Genomic DNA, 21,761 nt, shown 5'->3' with positions numbered 1-21,761 from the left:
GAATCTTCTCGTCTGTCTCTGTCGTTATGCTTGATAAAATGTTGTCAGTAGTGATGGGCGAATTTATTCGCCAGGCGAGAATTTCCGCGTTTCGTCGCAGGCAAATAAATTTGCTAATTTGTCGTGAAAATCTGTCACTGGCGTCAAAAAAAACCGTTGACGCTGGTGGATTTTTGCAGCAAATTTGCGAATTTATTTGCCGGACGCCCATTGACTTGGGCGCTGGCGTCAACTTTGAATCTGTCGCCCATTTTGACGTCGGGTAATTGTCGCCAGCGTCAAAATCTGCCTTTCACGGATTTTTCCCCCGTTTTGAAGCAAAACGGGACAAATTCGCCGACCACTAGTTGCCAGAAAGCGAGCAGGGTGGTGGACTATGAAGGGTTACATAACCGCAGCGGGTGCTAATGTGGGATACTGGTGATATTTACCAAGGAAAGGTATATTTGCCCGGCTGTCATCACACACGGAAGTTGTTAAAATAAAAGACTGAAAACTTTACGGTCAGTTACACCAGTTCCACTGAGCCCGACAGCCCTTGTGTTGATGGACGCATTTGTATGTAATTGATGCTATGCAGGATTCAGTGCATTGTGAAGGATCGCATGCCCTGCGCCGTCGCATGTTATAGGGAGAATGACATTCCCACGCAGGGAAGCAGCGGGCAACAAATCTGGTGCAAAAGAAATACACATTAAAGGGGAGGTAAACCCCAATGCTCACTGTGCAAAAAACTATGTTTTGGGTGGAGTTGCTGAAGGAGCTGCATTTTGCATATGAATACAGCATTGTCTGTGTCCGGCAGCACTGTATTCATGCAGGGCAGGCTGGGGGAAGCAGGTAGGTGTATATCACTCCATACAGTAAGTATATACACACAGGAGTCTCCTGACCCTGGATATCTCTGCTTTATCGTTTTATTATCTTTATTTATTAAATGCTTCTCTCCAAGGCAGCTTACATTAAACTGCGCTAAACACAGATTATTAATCAGCCCCTGCCCCAGTGAAGCTTACAATCTAAGGTCACACACACACAGTCACACACACTAGGGTCAGCAACCTTTCAATTGGCCTTTTTTTTTTAGAGCTACTGCATTATTTGCATTTTTCTTCTGACTTGTTCCAGCTTTCAAATGGGGGTCACTGACCCCACCTAAACATTAATTGCTGTGTAAGGCTACAAATTTATTGTTATTGCTGCTTTTTATTACTCATCTTTCTATCCAGGCCTCTCCTATTCATATTCCAGTCTCTTATTCAAATCAGTGCATGGTTGCTAGGGGAATTTGGACCCTAGCAACCAGATGGCTGAAATTGCAAACCGGAGAGCTGCTGAATAAAAAGCTAAATAACTCAAAAAAACACAAAAAATAAAAAATGAAAACCAATTGCAAATTGACTCGGAATATCACTCTCTATATCATACTAAAGGTTAATTTAAAGCTGCAGAAACCCTTTAACTTGCCTGGATGTTTTTGGAGCATGGGAGAACCCTATGCAGACATGGAAACAACATGGAAACTCCATGAATAATACCTTGGCTGAAGTGGAGCATAGGGACCCAGCAATGAAAATATTAAAGTTAAATATGTATCAATAATACTTAGCTTTGCAATGCAACAGGCATTTTTCTCATGGGATCTCTGATGTTTGTGTGCCCAGCAAGTGATCAAGAAGCTCTGCCATTTTCTGCCTTAACGGTGTTGTTCACCTTTAAATTAACTTTTAGTATAATGTAGAGAGAGAGATATTCTGAGACAATTTGCAATTGGTTTTCATTTTTTATTATTTGTGGTTTTTGAGTTATTTAGTTTTTTATTCACCAGCTCTCCTGATTGCAATTTCAGCTCTCTGGTCGCTAGGCGCCAAATTACCCTAGCAACCATGCATTTATTTGAATGAGACTGGAATATGAAAGAGATAGAAAGAGGAGTAATAAAAAGTAACAATAACAATACATTTGTTGCCTTACAGAGCATTTGTTTTTTAGATGGGGTCAGTGAATGCTGGAAAGAATCAGAAGAAGTCAAATAATTAAAAAACTAAAAAAAAAAAAATAACTAATGAAGAACAATTAAAAGGTTGCTTAGAATTAACCTTTTTATAACATACTATGTTCACGTTCCTAACCCTTTTTTCAATTCCATTGTTTTTAGATAGTTCCCCAGAAATAAAGACTTTTTTCAATTACTTTACATTATTTATTTTTTACAGTTTTTCCACAATCTAAGTTTAAAGTTGAATGTTTGTGTCTCTGGTGTTTGAGTCTGGCAGCTCAGTAATTCAGGTGCAGACTCTGAACTGTTACAATTTTGCAACATTAAGGGGCATATTTATCAAGGGTCGAATTTCGAATTGAAAAAAATTCCAAAATCCGAATTCAACAAGACCAAAACATAATGAAGTCAAAGGTTTTTTATGAGTCGAATAGGTCCGTTCTCAGTCAAACAGGTCCGTATTCGGCCAAATTCAAATCATATCGTATCGCATTCGATCAAATTCATTTCGAAGTTTTTCCCAAAAACAACTTCGATTTTTCAAAGTCCACCAATTGACTCCAAATAGGTTCTAGGAGGTCCCCCATAGGCTAAAACAGCAATTCGGCAGGTTTTAGATGGTGAATGGTTGAAGTTGAATTTTTAAAGAGACAGTACATGATAAATTTAGATTTTTAGTTTTTTTTCGAATTTGAATCGAATTTGGACTATTCCCTAGTCAAAGTACACAAAAAAATAGCTCGAAATTTAAATTTTTTTCATTCGAAAATTTACCTTGACCCCTAAGTTGATCCATTTCTCAGCAGCATCTCTGAAGTATAATCACCTATTGTATCAATTCTAACAGCTGCCTTTACTAAAACTCAAGGATTCTGCTCAGCAGCGACAACGATAAGAAATTTATCAACTAAATGTATCCATTTAGAACAATTTACAGGGTCGGCGACCCCCCGTCCCCCAAAGCTGCTTCAGAAGGTGAAAAATTTACACTTCAATATTAGACAAACGGTGACACATAGAAAATACAAAGGAAAATTGGATCATTGGAAAAAGTCGTTATTTCTGGTGATCTATGTAAAAACAACTGGTTGTTTGAAGTTGAACCACTCCTTTAAAGGTGAACCACCCCTTTAACATATGTCCAATGTTTTTTTTTTTGTAACTATTTTGGATGCTGCACCATAGGAAAAATACAAACAACATATTAAAATGCCAAGATAAAAGCAGAAGAAGCCTTAATAAGCTCCCTCATTCTGACAGAATTCCAATGAATGGACAATAATATTTCTCTTATAATAATGGTCATTTTGTGGCTACAAAGAGCAGGAGTAATGGGCCCTTTTCTGTACAATGGAATCCCAGGTAGCGGAAGCTTCTGCAGTCTGACCAGGGAGAATTGAATTGTAGCAAATGACCCTCACAGCCGGGATATTGCAAAAGTACAGAGTTGAAACAAGGTTGGACTTTTGCAAGATTTATTTATAAATATGGGGAAATAGTGAGAAATGTTTTTTTTTTTGCTAAACTCAGCGATATTGGCTCATTTCTCCATTCTGATAGGAAGGAAGCACTGGCATCCTAATGCAAAGAGTAACTAGTATCACCCATGAAAAGGCTGACAGCAGGGTTCCACTATGACACTGAGAAAAACCTGCTGGGCCTCAGAGCTCACGGGTCCCATCAACCCAATAGAACAATAAAAAGGTATAGGGCACTCTGGAACCCACACACAGATCAAACCAAAAATATTTCTTAAAAAGTAGAAAAAAAATCTTTATTCAGACAATCATTTCAAGCTTAACGCCTTTCACGTCCAACTGACACTTCGGGGCAGATTTATCGAAGGTCAAGGTACATTTTCGAATGAAAAAAATTTGAATTTCTGGAATTCTTGCAGATAAAATAAACCACACAGAACGGATGACATATATTGCACTTCTATTCCACATTTACTTCTATTGAGTGCTAATGTTCTCATAAAAACAAGGAAAATGCAAATACCATCTTGTTGCTGACCCACAACAGCCACAAATGAGCCCATAATGACAAATATTGCATCAAATCCTAACAATCTAATGTCCTTTAGTCCTACCTGTGCCCAAGAGGAGTGCATGACTTTGCCCTGCAAATAACCAGGCTGCACCCCCTGCAGACACTCACTCTGATCTGCTGACACACTTCATGGCATTTGTTTGTATAGTACCTTGAGAAGCCTTGGATTTAAACCAATGGATTTTTTTGGAACATTCTCCTCTCAGCTACATGGTCTGGGGAGGACAGGTGGCCAACAGACTTCTTTTCCAGCTTCTTCCAGATATTATCCATAGGGAGGGCTCCTTAACAACAGGAACACCATGGCCCTTCTGCAGCTTTTATTCATGTTATGCCAATAATCCTTTTCTTTGGGCTTCCCAAAATAAAATCCCCATTCGCAGATGAAAATTCTTGTAAATCCACACATAGATCCAGCAATTCCACCACAAGAGTCTTCATTCAAGATAATCCTACAGGCAGAAAGAATACAGACGTGAGTGTGCCGTCGCTCTGTTTCATACAGGCCCCCATTTACCAGGACCAGGGTTAATATGGTACATATATTGTCTAACCACTGTTAAATAGATTAATTTTATACATAACCTGCAACCCCCAAAGTCACATCAATATCAGACCAAGAAGCTGTAGACCATTATCAACTACTGGAGATCTAAAGGTTGGACATCTCTGTCGCTGTCCACACATAAAGATCTATTTGTTTGGAGAAGTTGTCAAACCAGCAGATCTTTGCCTTATTTGGCCACCAACATTCTTAGGCCAAAGCTGATCCGATCGTTTGGCCCCCAGGGCAATTCAGGCTTCTCTTGTGAGGACCAAATCAACATGCCAGTGCAATTATTGCCTGATGGGAATGTCAAACCATCCTGACAGATACCTGCTTGATTTCCAGTCACATATCTCAATCAAGCAGATATCTATCAGGCTGGTTTGAAAATCCTATCAGGAAAGGATCTGTTGCAGAAGAAGTTGGGAGGACCCATAATCAGCAGATAAACTACCAATTTGGTATGAAGGGGCCAAAATTGGCAACTTAAATCTGCTCATGGATAGCCAGACTTACAGCTGGCCATACACACAAAGATCAGCTCATTTGTCAAGTTTGCTAAACAAGTGGACCTCACACCTTGAGGTCCACTTGTTGCTTTAATCTTCTTGCCACTTCTGCTTCTCCTTTTCTCTATGTTCTGAGCAGAGTCAACTTAAATTGGACCAGACATTGTCTGTCCAGCCCCATCTGGACTAAGGGACCACCAACTTTGACAGCCCTATCTCAGTTAAATTATAAACCTTTCCAAACAGAGAGTAGTTTCCATGCTGTTTGCTATGAGGCTTCTCCAATGTTTAAACAAGATTTGATGGACCGATCCCTTCCTGGGTCTGTCACGCATTGAGCCCTGTAAGTTGGGTGCCGACCCGAGGCCCATGGATCAGAGTTATTATACTGGTTAACCATCATCTTCTTCTCCTAGGCACAAGTCAAACACAGCTTGAGAAATTGCTTACTGCTTAATCCAGGTGGGCCAAAAATTTGATGTGTGGACTCAAAGAGCCGGCGATTTTCAGTTGAGTGTTAATTATATATCAAATGTCTGACGGGCTGTATTTAGTTTGGAGAGGATTTAATATTAACATGTACGGGGGGATCTATAGCCCGAGCCCTAGCCTGTCAGTGGGTTAAGAGCCATTTGGCCTCTGGCTGTGCCGGATGTTGTTTTTAAGGGCATTTCTCCAATGTAAAGATACCATAAAGAACATAAAAGATGTCTGAGAAAACTCTATATAAGGCAAAGAGAGCCGGGGGCCTTATGGATCGGGTGAACAAGAACAAGAATGCACAAAATGTCCAATATAGAGACTTCCAGGGAAGGAAAATCATTAAGCGTTTCAGCACTTCAGCAACTGCCAATACGTAAAACAGCAAAGTAAACAGTTTTGCCAACAGGCAAGTGAAGCTCCTGAGTTTATAGTAGTAGCAGGGAAGCCGGATGTATATTTCAATAAACACACAGAGATAAAGCCAACACCTAGAACCACAGTAACACAATGACTTGCAGCACAGACTGGGCCAAACCACATACAACCATATACAGATACAACCCTGCATGTTACTCTTTGTTAAAGGGGAACTGGTGTTTCGCTAAACTGTCTGAAAGTATCTTTCATAAATCGGTTTCACAAATTGCCTTTGTTTGGTCTCTCAACCTAACATGCTGTAAGTCCCTGACGGATGTCAACAACGTACAGAGTTATCCGGAAACCCGTTATTAGGCTTGCCACCTTTTGGCCCAGTTGAATCCGGGCCAAAATGGCAGAGGCGGGGCCTTGATGCAAAGGGGTGGGGCTGTGACACTGCGGGGGCCTGTCATGATGTCAGGGGTGGTGCTGTGCGACTGGCAAATTGCCACATCAATCATAGGGAACCCTGCTCGGTTTTTCCAAATTATGAAGCAGTTTTGACTCGGACAGGCCTTCAAAAAACCGGGATGTCTGGGTCAATACCTGACAGGTGGTGACCCTACCCGTTATCCAGAAAGCTTAAAATTACGGAAAGGATGTCTTTCATAGACTCCACTTTATCCAAATTTTTAAAAATGATTTCCTTTTTCTGTGTAATAATAAAACAGTCGCTTGTACTTGATCCCAACTAAGATATAATTAATCCTTATTGGAAGCAAAACCAGCCTATTGGCTTTATTTCATGTTTACATGATTTTCTAGTAGACTTAAAGGAGAAGGAAAGGCTAAACTAAGTAAGCTTTATCAGAAAGGTCCATATAAATACACTAGTAAACCCTCAAAGTAATGCTGCTCTGAGTCCTCTGTCAAAAGAAACACCACATTTCTTTCCTTCTATTGTGTACTCATGGGCTTCTGTATCTGACTTCCTGTTTTCAGCTTAAACCTTCAGGGCTTGGGCTTGAGCATGCTCATTTTGCTTCTCTTCCCTTCCTCCCTCTCTTCTCTCCCCCCTCCCTTTTCCCCTCCCTTCTACCCTCCCTGCTGTAATCTGAGCCCAGAGCTATGAGTGAGCAGGGAGAGACTCAGACAGGAAGTGATGCCACACCAAGCTAATATGGCAGCTGCTATCCTAAACAAACAGAGTGAGAGAGTTTCTAGAGCTGTGAAAGATTCAGCCAAATACCGAACCAAAGTAGGGATGGGAAGGGGAAAACATTTTTTACTTCCTTGTTTTGTGACAAAAAGTCACGTGATTTCCCTCCCTGTCCCTAATTTGTATATGCAAATTAGGATTCGATTCGGCCGGGCAGAAGGATTCGCCGAATCCTGCTGAAAAAGGCCGAATCCCAAACCGAATCCTGAATTCGGTGCATCCCTAAAATTTAGGTTAAATAGGTGCACTAAGGGCTTTGAGATTGATAAATGCTAAACCAGAACAATTCTTCAAGTTCGTCAAATCAGTAGAGGAAATGTAGCGTAAAATTTAAAAACAAACCGAGATAAGTCGATAAACCATTGATAACTACTTAGAAACATATTCAACATTCATTTTCCACAATCCGCAACCCTAACCTGTAATAAATCAGTTGCTGAAAAAATGGTTCATCTCTCAAACGCTAGAGGAAACAATGAATGAAATCTAATTGCAAAATGGAATAATTCAGCTTCCAGGGGAGTTTGGGTTCAGTCATTCCCTGAGTGTCATCCTGGGTTATGACTTTTGGAAGTCTCAGTTCACGCTTCTGTTTCTTTATTCACCTACTTCTACTTGTGAGCCACTTGTTTTCACTTTCCTTTTAAGTGTCCTGCGCATCATTACTCCATCCGCAGCCCTCAAAGGAGATCTTAGGGGCCGATTCACTAAATTCGAATGAAGTATTCGAAGTAAAAAAACTTCGAATTTCAAAGTATTTTTTGGGCTACTTCGACCATCGACTAAATCCTTCGACTTCGATATTCGAAGTCGAAGGATTTCAATTCCTACTCGAATATCGAGGGTTAATTAACCCTCGATATTCGACCCTTCGTGAATCAGCCCCTTAATGTGCACCTTCAAGGTGTTGGTTCACCTTTAAGTTAACGTTTAGTAGTATGTTACAAAATGAACAATTCTAAGCAACTTTTCAATTGGTCTTCTTTTTTTTAAATAATTTTTTTAATTATTTGCCTATTTTTTGTGACTCTTTTCAGCTTTCAAAAGGGGGTCACTGACCCCATCTAAAAACAAATGCTCTGTAAGGCTACAAATGTATTGTTATTACTACTTTTAATTTCTCATCTTTCTATTCAGGCCTCTCCTGTTCATATTCCTGTCTCTTATTCAAACCAGTGCACAGTTACTAGGGGAATTTAGACCCTTCAGCTGAAGTTAACATTTAGTATGTTATAGAATGGCCTATTCTATGCAACCTTTCAATTGGTCTTAATTTTTTTCTTTTATTTTAGTTATTGCATTATTTTCATTTTTTATTCTGCCTCCTTCTCGCTTTCAAATGGGGGTCACTGACCCCACCTAAAAATGAAATGCTCTGTAAGTTGTAAGGCTACAAATGTATTGTTATTGCTGCTTTTTATTGCTCATCTTTCTATTCAGGCCTCTCCTATTCATATTCCAGTCTCTTGTTCAAACCTGTGCAGGGTTGCTAGGGGAATTTGGACCCTAGCAACCAGATTGCTGAAACTGCAAACTGGAGAGCTGCTGAATAAAATGCTAAATAACTCAAAAACCACAAATAATAAAAAAATGAAAATCAATTACAAATTGTCTCAGAATATCCCTCTCTACATCATACTAACAGCTCATTTAAAGGCAAACTAACCCTTTATTATCCTCTTCCTATGAAATAACATCATTTCAAACTTCCTTGCCTTAACAGCTTTGTGTCATTTATTTATATATCAGTCCTTCCAACTCCCGGTGACCCACAGTGCAAATGTCGACATTTCCTGAACATCTGTTGGGCACACGACAGTTGAGTGGGACATGGGGATGGCTCAGACACCTACCCTTGCAGCCGGGTCTTGGTATCAGCGCCTCCAGCAATGGGAAATACATTACAATTACCCCCTGCACTGCTGCACATGACTGGGACCCAGCCCACATATTCTCTTAATTTATAGCACAATAATATAGATGGGGGAAAGCTTATTTTTTCGGCTTGGGCTACAAATTCCAAAAACAGAGGTTGTTTTGCTATTTGTTCCTTTATAGCAGAAACACTGCAGTTGTTGCTGAATTACAACTCACAGTATCTCGATTATAGGTGGAATACACAATGAAGGTAAATTTTGGAAGTTTGGAGCCTGCAATTTCTAGAAGCGAAGGAGGAGAGTTGGGGTGATGTTTCCCTGAGCTACCAAAGATTTTAGGAGCACCAAATTTCCCATATTAACATACCTCCCAAATGTCCCGTATTTCGTGGGACAGTCCTGACTTTGACAGCTCAGCTCCCGATTGTTACTGAAATGTCCCAACTTTCTCTTTGATCTCCTGCACTGAACAAGCAGAAAAAGATACAAAGTTTCTAAAACGTAATTGGCTTTTAGCAGAGTAAGTGCTACAAAACGATGAGTAAGTGCCCCAACAAGCACGAAACGCGTTAGGCCTTGGCCAAATATGTCCTAATAAATATTTTGTATTTTTTTATTTGCTGTCCTATTTTTAAAGGAACTCACATTTATCGGTATGTTACTTTTAGCAGAGAGCCCAGAATACGGTGCACTTTTGTAACAATTTAAGATAAGCAAAGAAACCATTGTAACAATTGAAGATAAGCAGGTCTCTTGGGGAAACTGTGGCTTGAAGCTTAAAAGAGAGCTAAACCCCCAAACTAATGAAAACCCCTACCCTGCATAGTCCCCTCTCCTTGTCCCCCTGCCCTGCACAAGTGTTAATACCTGTAAATGCCCCTAAGTCTTTAATTACCCCTCGATGCAGAGTCAGCGCAACGGAGCTCAAGCACACCAACTTCACCGTTTCGGGAATCTTCGGGTCCCTTCGGCAATTTCCGTGGCTGTCGGAGCATGCGCAGTTGTTCGGGACTGGAAATTCGCTACAACTGCGCATGCGCCGATACACCGATGCACCCGTGAGCTCCGCTGACTCTGCATCGAAGGGTAATTAAAGAATTAGGGGTATTTACTGGTATTAACACCTGTGCGGGGAGGAACAGGGAGGGTGGGCTATGGGTTTCCATTAGTTTGAGGGATTAGTTCTCCTTTAAATGGCAATTCACCTTCATTAGCAAAACTGTAATAACACATAAAACCACAGAAATGTGTTCAAACTTTCATACCCCGACAAATTTTGTAAAATGAACATGGTAATTAGGGGGTGTGGTCACAAAATGGCGTGGTCAAACAAATCACTGTGCTCCTCGAAGCAAATCTTTTTGTCCCTCTTTCTATTTCCAAAATGTTGGGAAGCATTTAATAAGCATCCACATATGCTGAAGACTGCACTGATTTCCAAGCACGAAGCTGGTGTGTATGAAGCAGCCGTCAGCTCCCGTGCATAAAATATGGACTTCAATCAAGGCCTGAATATTGCATCACAAGAGTGTCAATCTTCATTAGTCTCATTTTTTGTTGTCATCTAGACCTCACATATATCTAGAAAAACACAGACAAATAGTCAGCGGTACTGAGCTGTTCACAGATATGGAAATGTTTACTGCACCTTCCCACCAGATCTGAGTTCATCCTTTATATACCGCTGCCATGCTCTGCATAGAATTAGTATGGTGGGATTATTTCCCTCGTTATTCTTTCTGTTGATTCTCTGAGGGTGCTGGGAATTGACAAGGGGTGCACTGTTATATCTGACAGGTGTCTATATCTGGCAGTTCAGCTCAGATACCATCACAGTCCTGATCTACAACTGAAGAGGACAATGAGAGTCCATCTCCATGTACATGATTTATTAAGGTCAAATTAATAATTTATGCAATTTTTTTATAATTCAAATAAATTAATTGATTCGAATCAAATTCCAATCGAATTAGAATTGAGTTTTCCTCCGAAAAAAACCCTAGAATGTCAGGAAGGCAATTAAAATCTTCAAACGGTTCAACGGACCTCTACCATTGACTTGTACATGAACTCGGCAAGTTTTAGGTGGAGAATAGTCTAATTAAAATTGTTTCACATTCAAATTCAGGTTGGTGATTTAAAATTCTAATTTGTCAGTTTAATAGTGAAAATTTGAATTTACCATTCGAACCTTAATAAATCTTAAAGGAAAACTATACCCCCAAAATTAATACTAAAGCAACAGCTATTTTATATCAAATTAAGTGGCATATTAAAGAATCTCAACAAACTGGAATTTATATTTAAGTAAATATTTCCCTTTTACATCTCTTGCCTTGAGCCACCATTTCGTGATGGTCTGTGTGCTGCCTCAGAGATCACCTGACCAGAAATACTGCAGCTCTAACTGTAACAGGAAGAAGTGTGGAAGCAAAAGACACAACTCTGTCTTTTAATTGGCTCATGTGACCTAACATGTATGGCTTGTTTGGTATGTTTGTGTGCACCGTGAATCCTACGATCCCTTATTTTTTAAAATGGCAATTTTATATTTATGATTACCCAATTGCAAATAATGCTAACAAAGTATATTATTATGAAAATGGTCTATTCACATGAAGCAGGGTTTTACATATGAGTTGTTTTATGCAATATCTTTTTATAGAGACGTACATTGTTCCGGGGGTATAGTTTTCCTTTAATAAATGCCCCATAAATTCTCCAAAGTCCCGAGATTAGCAGGAATTTCTAGTCTGAATGTATTTGTATTGGCACCAAGTTTGTACCAAGTGGGTAAGTATCCATTAAGCTCTTATGTTGAGTATTTATATGTTGCACTTGAACGGTTTGAGATCCAGAGTGGTATAAATACATTTCCTGGGCTTTAGGTTTAGAGGAACCCTCGACAGAAACAAATCAGAATACTGTGAAGAGTTTTGCATTCTTACATATGTTTAGAGTGGCTTCCATGTGAAACATCTCTTCCTGTGATTAATCAATGGGAATTGTGTGGCCTTGGACACATGGGAACAATTATTGCCCCGCAACAGGGACAGTGGCTCTTGTGTGCCAATACAGGAAGAGGAAATGAGCATATCAATCAATTTAATTCCTCATACCCCCCAAAAAAACTCAATGCAACAATCAAAAGTTGAGCTCACCATTTAACCTTTTTAAATTAAAAAGAGAGGTGCTTTGGATGACCTCATAAGGTATACAGACGTTCACCCATATCAGTCTACTTAAGGACATCAAAAAATGTTGTGCATTTTGGTGGATTACTACTCATTGGGGCAAATTCACTAAGATGCGAAGTTGCGCCAGGCACAACTTCGCCGCACTTCGCCACACTTCGCCAGGCGTAGTTTCGCCAGGGCTCCGCAAATTCACTAAAATCCGAAGTTGCGCACAGGGGTAGCGTAAGGTTGCGAAGTTGCGCCAGCGTTGATTCGCTATATAAAGCGAAGTTGCGCTAGCGAAGGCTAATTTGCATACGGCGCGAAATTCAAATTTCAATGGAGGAACACGTATCTGCACTACAAATGCCTAGAAAACCTTCAAATCAGCAAATAAAAATTTTATTTTGCCCTACACATGTGCCCACTGTCTAGGTAAATTGCCATGAGTCAGGAAATGTAGGGGGGAGGAAGGGGAGCCCCAAAAATTTTTCGATCTTTTTCAGCCTATCAGCCATCATGTAGAAAACATGACAGCGTTTTTTGGGACTTAGAAAAAAAATTTACTTTTTTTTAAACAATCCCTATCTACTCTATTGCGCTTCGCCAGGTCTGAGGTGGCGAAGGAAGTCTAGCGTAAAAAGTAGCGTTCACTACACTGCGCAAGTTAGTGAATTTGCGTAGTAGCGAAAATGCCAAACGCTAGCGAATTAACGCTAGCGTTCGGCGCTTCGCGCCTTAGTGAATTTGCCCCATTGTGTCTTAATTTCCCTGAATACAGTTATATGGGCAACTCTAGAACAGTGGCTTTTGGGATCAAGTCTACCGTTAAAAGTCAACCATTAGCTGAGGCTCCCTTTAGCTCATAAGAATTTACAGATACAGGTATGGGATCCTTTATCTGGAAAGCTCCGAATATCCCAAAGACTCCATTTTATCCAAAATTTTTAAAAATTATTTCCTTTTTTTCTGAAATAATAAAACAATCCAAACTAAGATATAATGACACCTTATTGGAAGCAAAACCAGCCTGTTGGGCTTACTTCATGTTTAAATTATTTTCTAGTAGACTTAAGGTACGAAGATCAATATTATAGAAAGATCCGTTATCCGGAAAACCTCAGGTCCCGAGCATTCTGGATAACAGGTCCCATACCTGTAATAATAAAACAGTAGTTGTACTTGATCCCAACTAAGATATAATTAATCCTTGTTGGAGGCAAAACCAGACTATTGGGTTTATTTCATGTTTAAATAATTTTCTAGTAGACTTAAGGTATGAAGATCAAAATTATAGAAAGATCCGTTATCTGGAAAACCCCAGATCCTGAGCATTCTGGATAACAGGTCCCATACCTGTAATAATAAAATAGTAGTTGTACTTGATCCCAACTAAGATATAATTAATCCTTGTTGGAAGCAAAACCAGCCTATTGGGTTTATTTAATGTTTACATGATTTTCTAGCAGACTTAGGGTATAGGCACACGCTCAGATTCGGGGAGATTAGTCACCAAGCGACAAATCTCTTCTTCGGGGGAAACAAATCCCCCCCCCGAACTGCCTTCCACCACCTACAATGTAGGTCGGCAGTGGGATTGCAATTGGTGTGTTTCATTTTCCAAAGTCGCCCAAAGTTGCCTCACGTGGAAACTTCGGGTGATTTCGGAAAAATAAGCGCTCCGAGTGCCATCCGCCGACGCAGTTCGGGGAGATAAGTAGCCCCGAAAAGGAGAGGCGATTTATCGCCAGGCAACTAAATCTCCCCTAAAGGTATGAAGTTCCAAATTATGGTTATCTGAAAAACCCAGGTCCCCAGCATTCTGCATAATAGGTTGTATCCTAAAACATCACTGTATCAGCCATTCAGTCCTAGTTCTAAGTATATCTAGGATAGCAAATAAGTACTCATCTCCTAATGTCACACTAATTTACCTTCAGGCTGGCCTTCCAGAAGTATCCACATGAGTAAGCCGTTGTTCTTTTCATAACTCTCCAAACTAGCCTTTAGTCTTGGCACCCCCAGCCAAGCCCTAAGCACCCAGATGCTGTAGAGCTTAAAGATAAAACCCATGTGCAACTGCCCTGAGAAAAGTACTACTAATTTACTACAAGTATAAGGGCAGTGGATATATGAGGACACTAGTATAATAGAGTGATAGAGACTAGTTTACACAAATGTTACAATCAAACAAAGACATGGTGAAACCATTTCCATCACTTACAAACGATTACTGGTGCCAACGTTCCTACTGGAAATAACACCACTCTTACAGAGGCCAACGAGGGCTCGAAGCACATACGATGCCTCTTTTTTTTTTTTGTTGTTGTTGTATTGGCAGGAGAAAGGAAAGAATTAGCAACTCGAGATTTGGCAGTCTGATTTGCTCATGGCTGCCAGAGAAACTTGGGATTTTGAGTTTTCCTCACGTCTCAGGATCCCTGGCCTGTTGTAACACTTCTCCTTCTTCTTCCCATGGAACAGTTTGTGAAGCCAAGCAAAGTAATTACGATAGTTAATGCAAGTTTAGCCTTCAGGGCGCACTCCTTGGTGACATTACCTGATTGTCTATTTACCTCATGACCTACTTTTTAAATGATGACTCAGTGAGCAAAGCGTGAAAGGTGTGTTTGCGCCTATAAGTGTTGATTGTCAAGCACCGGTTATGGAAATAAGGCACGTGGTGCTTCGGAGAGCAAATCCGTGTGATATTGATTCAGCCTATCCCTTCCCGAGCTTTCCTTTCTCCAGTACAATACAGAAGAGGAGTTTGCCACTTTGCCATGATTTCTCTAAAAACAGCTAAAATGAGCATTAATGTCATTTTTAAAAACATGCCTCGCCAACTGAGGTGATTTGGGCAATTTTATGGCCATTGCCATAACAAATTAGTGTTAAATATAGTTTGAAGACAATATATATATATATATATATATATATATATATATATATATATATATATATATATATATATATATATATATATATTGTCTTCAAACTATATTTAACACTAATTTGTTATGGCAATGGCCATAAAATTGCCCAAATCACCTCAGTTGGCGAGGCATGTTTTTAAAAATGACACAGTATATATATATATATATATATATATATATATATATATATATAATATCAAAACAGGGGGGTTGTAGGAGCACTCTAAAGGCTTTAAAGTATATATATATATATATATATATATATATATATATATATATATATATATATATATATATATATAATATCAAAACAGGGGGGTTGTGGGAGCACTCAAAGGGCTTTAAAGTATATATATATATATATATATATATATATATATATATATATATATATATATAAGTATAATAAATGCTATTGCATATGTGCCCAAAACAGGGGTTATTTTGTTACAAAGTTATGATCATAAAATTGATAAGCCACCATACCACGTCAAGGTAAACCCCGATGGTGGTCCCTAACTTGTTTTATTTATTTTTTATGTGCATTCTAGCATTACCTGTAATCAATGTCCATTGAACGCTGATTTTTCCACTAAGTTAGGGACCACCATTCGGGGTTTACCTTGACGTGGTATGGTGGCTTATCAATTTTATGATCATAACTTTGTAACAAAATAACCCCTGTTTTGGGCACATATGCAATAGAATTTATTATACTTATATATATATATATACTTTAAAGCCTTTAGAGTGCTCCCACAACCCCCCTGTTTTGATATTGTATATATATATATATATATATAGACAGAGGCATAACTAGAAGTTAATTGGATCACAATCACACCTATTTTAATTCCTGGCCTGAAGGCAAGTTTTGGTTGTATAAAAACCAGATGTACTGCCAAACAGAGTCTCCTGTAGGCTGACAGTTCACATAGGGGCTACCAATAGCCAATCACAGCCCTTATTTGGCATCCCCAAGAACTTTTTTCACTCTTGTGTTGCTCCCCAACTCTTTTTACATTTGAATGTGGCTCACAGGTAAAAAAAAAAAAAGCTTCCTGGTACTGAAATAAGAAACTTTCTAAATCCAATATATTATAGGGGGGTCCTTTTGCCTAGAAAATGTATTAGAGCTCACTCTGTTAAAATCACCAGACATCATGTCTCTCTACATGCAGGATTTGTGCAAAAGGCAGTTATTTTGAATCAGTTATTTGAGTGAGCTCTAATACATCTGCTAGGAAATTTCCCTAGCAACCATGCATTGAATTGAATAAGAGACTGGAATATGAATAGGAGAGGCCTGGAGAGAAAGATGGGTAATAAAAAGTAGCAATAACAATACATTTGTAGCCTTACGGAGCATTTTGTTTTTAAGGTGGGGTCAGCAGCCCCCTTTTTAAAAACTGGAAAGAAGATGGCAAATAATTCAAAAACTATAGGGTAGTGCAGGGGGTAGTGCAGGAATAGTGCCTGGGTAGTGAAAGAGGTAGTGCAGGGGGTAGTGCAGAAATAGTGCATGGGTAGTGCAGGAGGTAGTGCAGGAATAGTGCATGGGTAGTGAAGGAGGTAGTGCAAGGGGTAGTGCAGCGGGTTATGCAGGGGGTAGTGCAAGGGGTAGTGCAGGGGGTAATATAGAGGGTAGTGCAAGGGGTAGTGCAGGGGGTAATATAGAGGGTAGTGCAAGGGGTAGTGCAGGGGGTAGCGCAGGGGGTAATATAGGGGGTAGTGCAAGGGGTAGTGCAAGGGGTAGTGCAGGGGGTAATATAGGGGTAGTGTAAGTGAGCCCTAAACAAAGAGAGAAGGGTGCAAGTGAAACTTGGAACCAAGTATATAAATATCAACTGAAAGCACTTTCCCAAGTTCTTGGCACCTGAATTTATACCACGTGCCATTATTTTTAAACAACTGACAGGGGCCCAGAACCTTTTATATCCAAATGACACACATGTAGGCATTCTTCTGCCCTCCTTTCCTTCTATATTCTAAGGAAATGCCATTGAAAGAACACTAGAAAGTCTCTATATCGCCCTGTATTGTGCGGTGCCACAAAGGCGTTTCTGTACATAAAACCTCTGCTGAATGAAGTGCCTGGAATGGTTTGGCCTTGCACTCGGCCCAGAACACAGGCAGCTATTCTGTGAGAAATCCTTGGCTCAGCAGTGTGGACACCGGGGCCTCTCAGTAGGTGAAACATTTCAGCAATGTGTTTGTGGATAATTGCTCTGAGAGTGGCCTCTTCGAGGCTGGGGAGAGCATTAAGTACTTGGAAACAAACACTAAGTTGGCCCCGTGTTCGGCTTTCTAGATCGTCCCAAAAAGAAATGTGTAACTGAAATAGGTACTGACTGTCAGCAAGCCCTAGTGCTATGGACAAAGAGATTTCTTCTGGGTAGAAAAGATGGTTTTCTTATATCAGCAGTAAAGGTCTGATGTACCAATTTCCCTGGACAGCAAACTTCCAAACGCCCCATTCTTCCAGATGTTGTCTCACCACCCCTCTTACCCAAGATATGTCAGCTCAACTATACCTATTTATTCTCTGCTAATAAAACTGTCATCAAGCATCACATTGGAGAACCCTACCATAAACCCAGATAAGGACATGACCAACTGGTGGAAGAACCTGCAGTATATTGAGGACTTTTGAGAAGTAGGCTGGTCTTTGGAACTTGAAAGACCTGCTTGTGGCAGGGTTCCCCATCAACCACCAGATTAGGCAACCCTAATACAAGCCCAGATAAAAACATGACAGACTGGTGGAAGGCACTCTGGGAACAACAAACAAGCAATTTCCAAAGACCAACCTACATCTAAAAAGTCATCAATATACTGCAGCTTCTTCCACCAGTTTGTCATGTTCTTATCTGGGCTTTTATTAGGGTTCCCTAATCTGGTGGTTTATGGGGAACCCTGCCACAAGCAGATCTTCCAAGTTCCAAAGACCAGCCTACATCTCAAAAGTCATAAATATACTGCAGCTTATTCAACCATTTTGCCATGTTCTTATCTGGGCTTTATTAGGGTTCTCCAATCTAGTGGTTGACGGGGAACCCTGGCACAAGCCCAGATAAGAACATGACCGACTGGTGGAAGATGCTGCAGTATATTGATGACTTTTTAGACGGTTTCCCATTCAACCACCAGATTGGGGAAACCTAATACAAGCCCAGATAAGAACATGACGGACTGGTGGAAGGCACTCTGGGTACACCAAACAAGTGTTGCCTCAAGACTGGTCTTGCAAGTTCCAAAGACCAGCCTAAATCTCAAAAGTCATCAATATACTGCAGCTTCTTCCACCATTCTATCATGTTCTTATCCGGGCTTGTATTAGGGTTCTCCAATCTGGTGGTTGATGTGGAACCCTGCCACAAGCCCAGATAAGAACATGATGGACTGGTGGAAGAAGCTACAGTCTGTTGATGGGATGTAGGACCAGGTTGCACCTTTTAACTTGCAAGGCCAGTCTTGAGGCAATACTTTCTTTATGTGCCCAGAGTGCCCGTGGCATCTCAATAGAAAGTAGCTTCTTCTTCTACCAGTTCATCACGGTGGCCCTGCACTACAAACATGTTTTTCCATGCTGTTTACTAAAACTGTGAATTAGCTTTAGAGTTCCTGTAAATCAGAGGTGTCAAACCTACCACCCTTGCACCTGCTGTGAACCACAACTCCCAAGCTCCTCAGCTGCTGTGAATTGAAGCATATCAGTTGTGGGGAAAGTGAATATGAGCCCTGTTTTAGATTTAAGGGACAATAATCATCTTCGCAGGTGGTCTAAATAGGAGGTGACTGCCCGGGGCTCACTTAGAGCAGCAGTTATAGGTAGGAAGAAGGGAGGTAATAGGGCAAGATATTCGTAGGAAAATTTATTTCCACACTATATCCAATATTTCTATTTGTCTATATACAGGTATGGGATCAATTATCCAGAATGCTTGGGACCTGGTGTTTTCCTGTTATCTGGATCATCATACTTTACATCTATAGGGGTCTTTTGGATCCTAGCAACCTGATTGATGAAATTGAAGACTGGAGAGCTGCTGAATAGAAAACGAAATAACCACAAATAATAAAAAATGAAAACTGTAGGGCAAGAGATCCTATTTTAAACAAATCAAAGGGCCCATAAAATCTTGTCTGCTACACCCCCATTACTAATAAAGAAAGTGCTATACCTATTGGCTTCCCCCCTGCAGCCGTAGGGTCTGCTTCCTCTGTATTTACACCCCTGGCTCATGCTACAGTTGCACTATTAGAACAGACTGCTTAGAACCTGTGGTTAGTGACGGGAGAATGTATTAGGCAGGCGCGAATTTGCCCATTTCGACGGCGGTGAATAAATTTGCGAATTTGCTGCAAATATTCGCTGGCGAAAATTCGGCGGCATTGAAAGCATTAAAGTTTTTTTAACAACGGCGGCAATTCCGATGTTGGCAGCCATTTTGATGAAAATGTTTCCAAAATTTTCGCCAGTTTCGCGGGAAGTTTGTGTGATTCATGGCAAAGCGAAACGGGACAAATTCGCCCATCACTACCTGTGGTCAATAAACCCCAAGGGCAGAGACACAAGCTCAGATTCGGGGAGATTAGTCACCCAACAATAAATCTCCTCTTCTTCGGGGCGACTTATCTCCCTGAACTGCCTCCCACCGGCTAGAATGTAAATCACCGGCGGGACGACACTCGGAGCGGTTCATTTTACAAAGTTACCCGAAGTTTCCTCGTGAGGCAACTTCGGGCGACTTTGGAAAATGGAGCGCACCGATTGCCTCCCGAACTGCCTCCTGCTGGCTAGAATGTAAATTGCCGGCGGGATGGCACTCGGAGCGATTTGTTTTCCGAAGTCGCCCGAAGTTTCCTTGTGAGGCAACTTCAGAAAACGGAGCGCACCGATTGCCACCCAAACTGCCTCCCGTCGGCTAGAATGTAAATCGCTGGCAGGAGGCAGTTCGGGGAGATTAGTCGCCCCGAAGAAGAGGAGATATTTCGCTGGGTGACTAATCTCCTCGAATCTGAGCGTGTGTCTCTGCCCTAAAGGTCCCCATAGACGCGACGATTCTTCTTGCCGAACGACCGATTTTAGGGAAGCCCGACCAATCCTTCGAAATTATCGTACGGTTAGTGGTATTCGAACGATCGTACATCTTACGATTTTTCGACCGACATCTGTCGGGAAATTGATCGGCCAGGTCAAAAAATCTTTGTCGGCCCCAGTGCAATCTCTCTATGTTTGCAGGGCCAAGCAGGCAGCTCCCCTTTGTTTTCCTGGTAAATTGGTCTTTTTAGTTGATGGTAGATTCGTACGATCGTACGATCGTTCTGAGAAGATCGTGGTCTCACGATCAGGATCTGATCTTTTAAAAATCTCAACATCTATGGCCAGCTTTACACTGGCCATGGCTAGTGAGTACAGTGCCTTTATGGTAATTATCCAGTATGGATAGAGGAAAAGGAAATACCTCATAAAAATAAAATACAGTGTGAAGACAGCGCTCCTTACTATGCACCTAAAACCAGCCCATTCATAATGACACCCCCAGGCGATGTATAATAAGGCTGAGGATGTGAGTGATTAGCGAGGCTGCTGTCACAGCACTCTAGTGTCCCACTCACATAATAGAACAGACTTTATTTTTATCTCACCTTCTATTCACAGCCACACTCTACATTCACTGAAATATACAATACTGATAAAGCGGAACAGATGCTACAGGAGGTTCAGGAGTTAAAGGGGTGGTTCACCTTTTCATTAACTTTAAGTAGGTTATAGAACAGTTAATTCTAATCAACTTTTCAATTAGTCTTCATTTTTATTTTTTATTGTTTTTTGAATTATTTGCCTTTTTCTTCTGACTCTTTCCAGCTTTAAAATGGGGGTCACTGACCCCATCTAAAAATGAATACTCTGTAAGGCTACAAATGTATTCTGATTCTTTCCAGCTTTGCTAACAGGAGCACCAGCCGGGGGTACAGGTACGGGCCATGTTATCTAGACTTAGGGATGCACAAATGCACTATTTGGAATTCGCCGAATCCTTGGTGAAAACTTTTTTGCCACAGTTTTGCAAAAATGAGAAAAGTTGCCGCAAATCCATGGCTAGTGAAAAAAATTTGCTTATCACTTGATAACTTTTAGTGAGTTTTTTTAAAAAAAATTGTGGTCTTTCAAATAACAATTTTATAATATGAGGGATCAGCTAGGTAACTGTCAGGAATCCTCCAATCAAGAACCCGGCACACAGAATCTATAAAGATTCCTTCATAGTATCCCAGGGCCAATTCCATGTATTATACCCTACAGCAAGTTCTCATTGGACCTATGGAGACAGACTGTTGGTGCTGCACATGGACAGAGTATTTTAATATGACATTAAGTCTTGAGCAGTCTTCTGTCCAGAGACAAAACTGTTCTGCTTCATAGGCAATTCATTGATCAGACCTGAAAACATAATTCATGAAGTCCTCTCCATGGTCATCTTGATCTCATCCGTCTTCATTTCAGGAGGAAGTGTTTCTGGTGTTAACTGACAGTTGTCTTCACCTGTTTCACAGCTTGGAGCCACATGGGACATATGTTTCTCAGAGCCTCGAATAAAT

At 40.6% G+C, this 21,761-nt stretch overlaps 1 long non-coding RNA gene across 3 annotated transcripts in view; it reads right to left on the bottom strand.

Annotated features, from left to right (window-relative positions):
* The window catches only part of LOC108719412, a 167,414-nt gene that overhangs the window by 86,796 nt on the left and 58,857 nt on the right, over window positions 1-21,761 (bottom strand). Inside the window, exon 2 of one of the 3 annotated variants that reach the window (XR_005962006.1) lies at window positions 4,203-4,503. The exons of 1 other annotated variant lie outside the window; for it this stretch is intronic. This is a non-coding gene — a long non-coding RNA (uncharacterized LOC108719412). One more of the 3 variants, XR_005962009.1, reaches the window with a different exon arrangement.

Source organism: Xenopus laevis, chromosome 6L, assembly GCF_017654675.1.
Source record: "Xenopus laevis strain J_2021 chromosome 6L, Xenopus_laevis_v10.1, whole genome shotgun sequence".
NCBI lineage: Eukaryota > Metazoa > Chordata > Amphibia > Anura > Pipidae > Xenopus > Xenopus laevis.
This window is presented reverse-complemented; position numbering and strand designations above follow the sequence as displayed.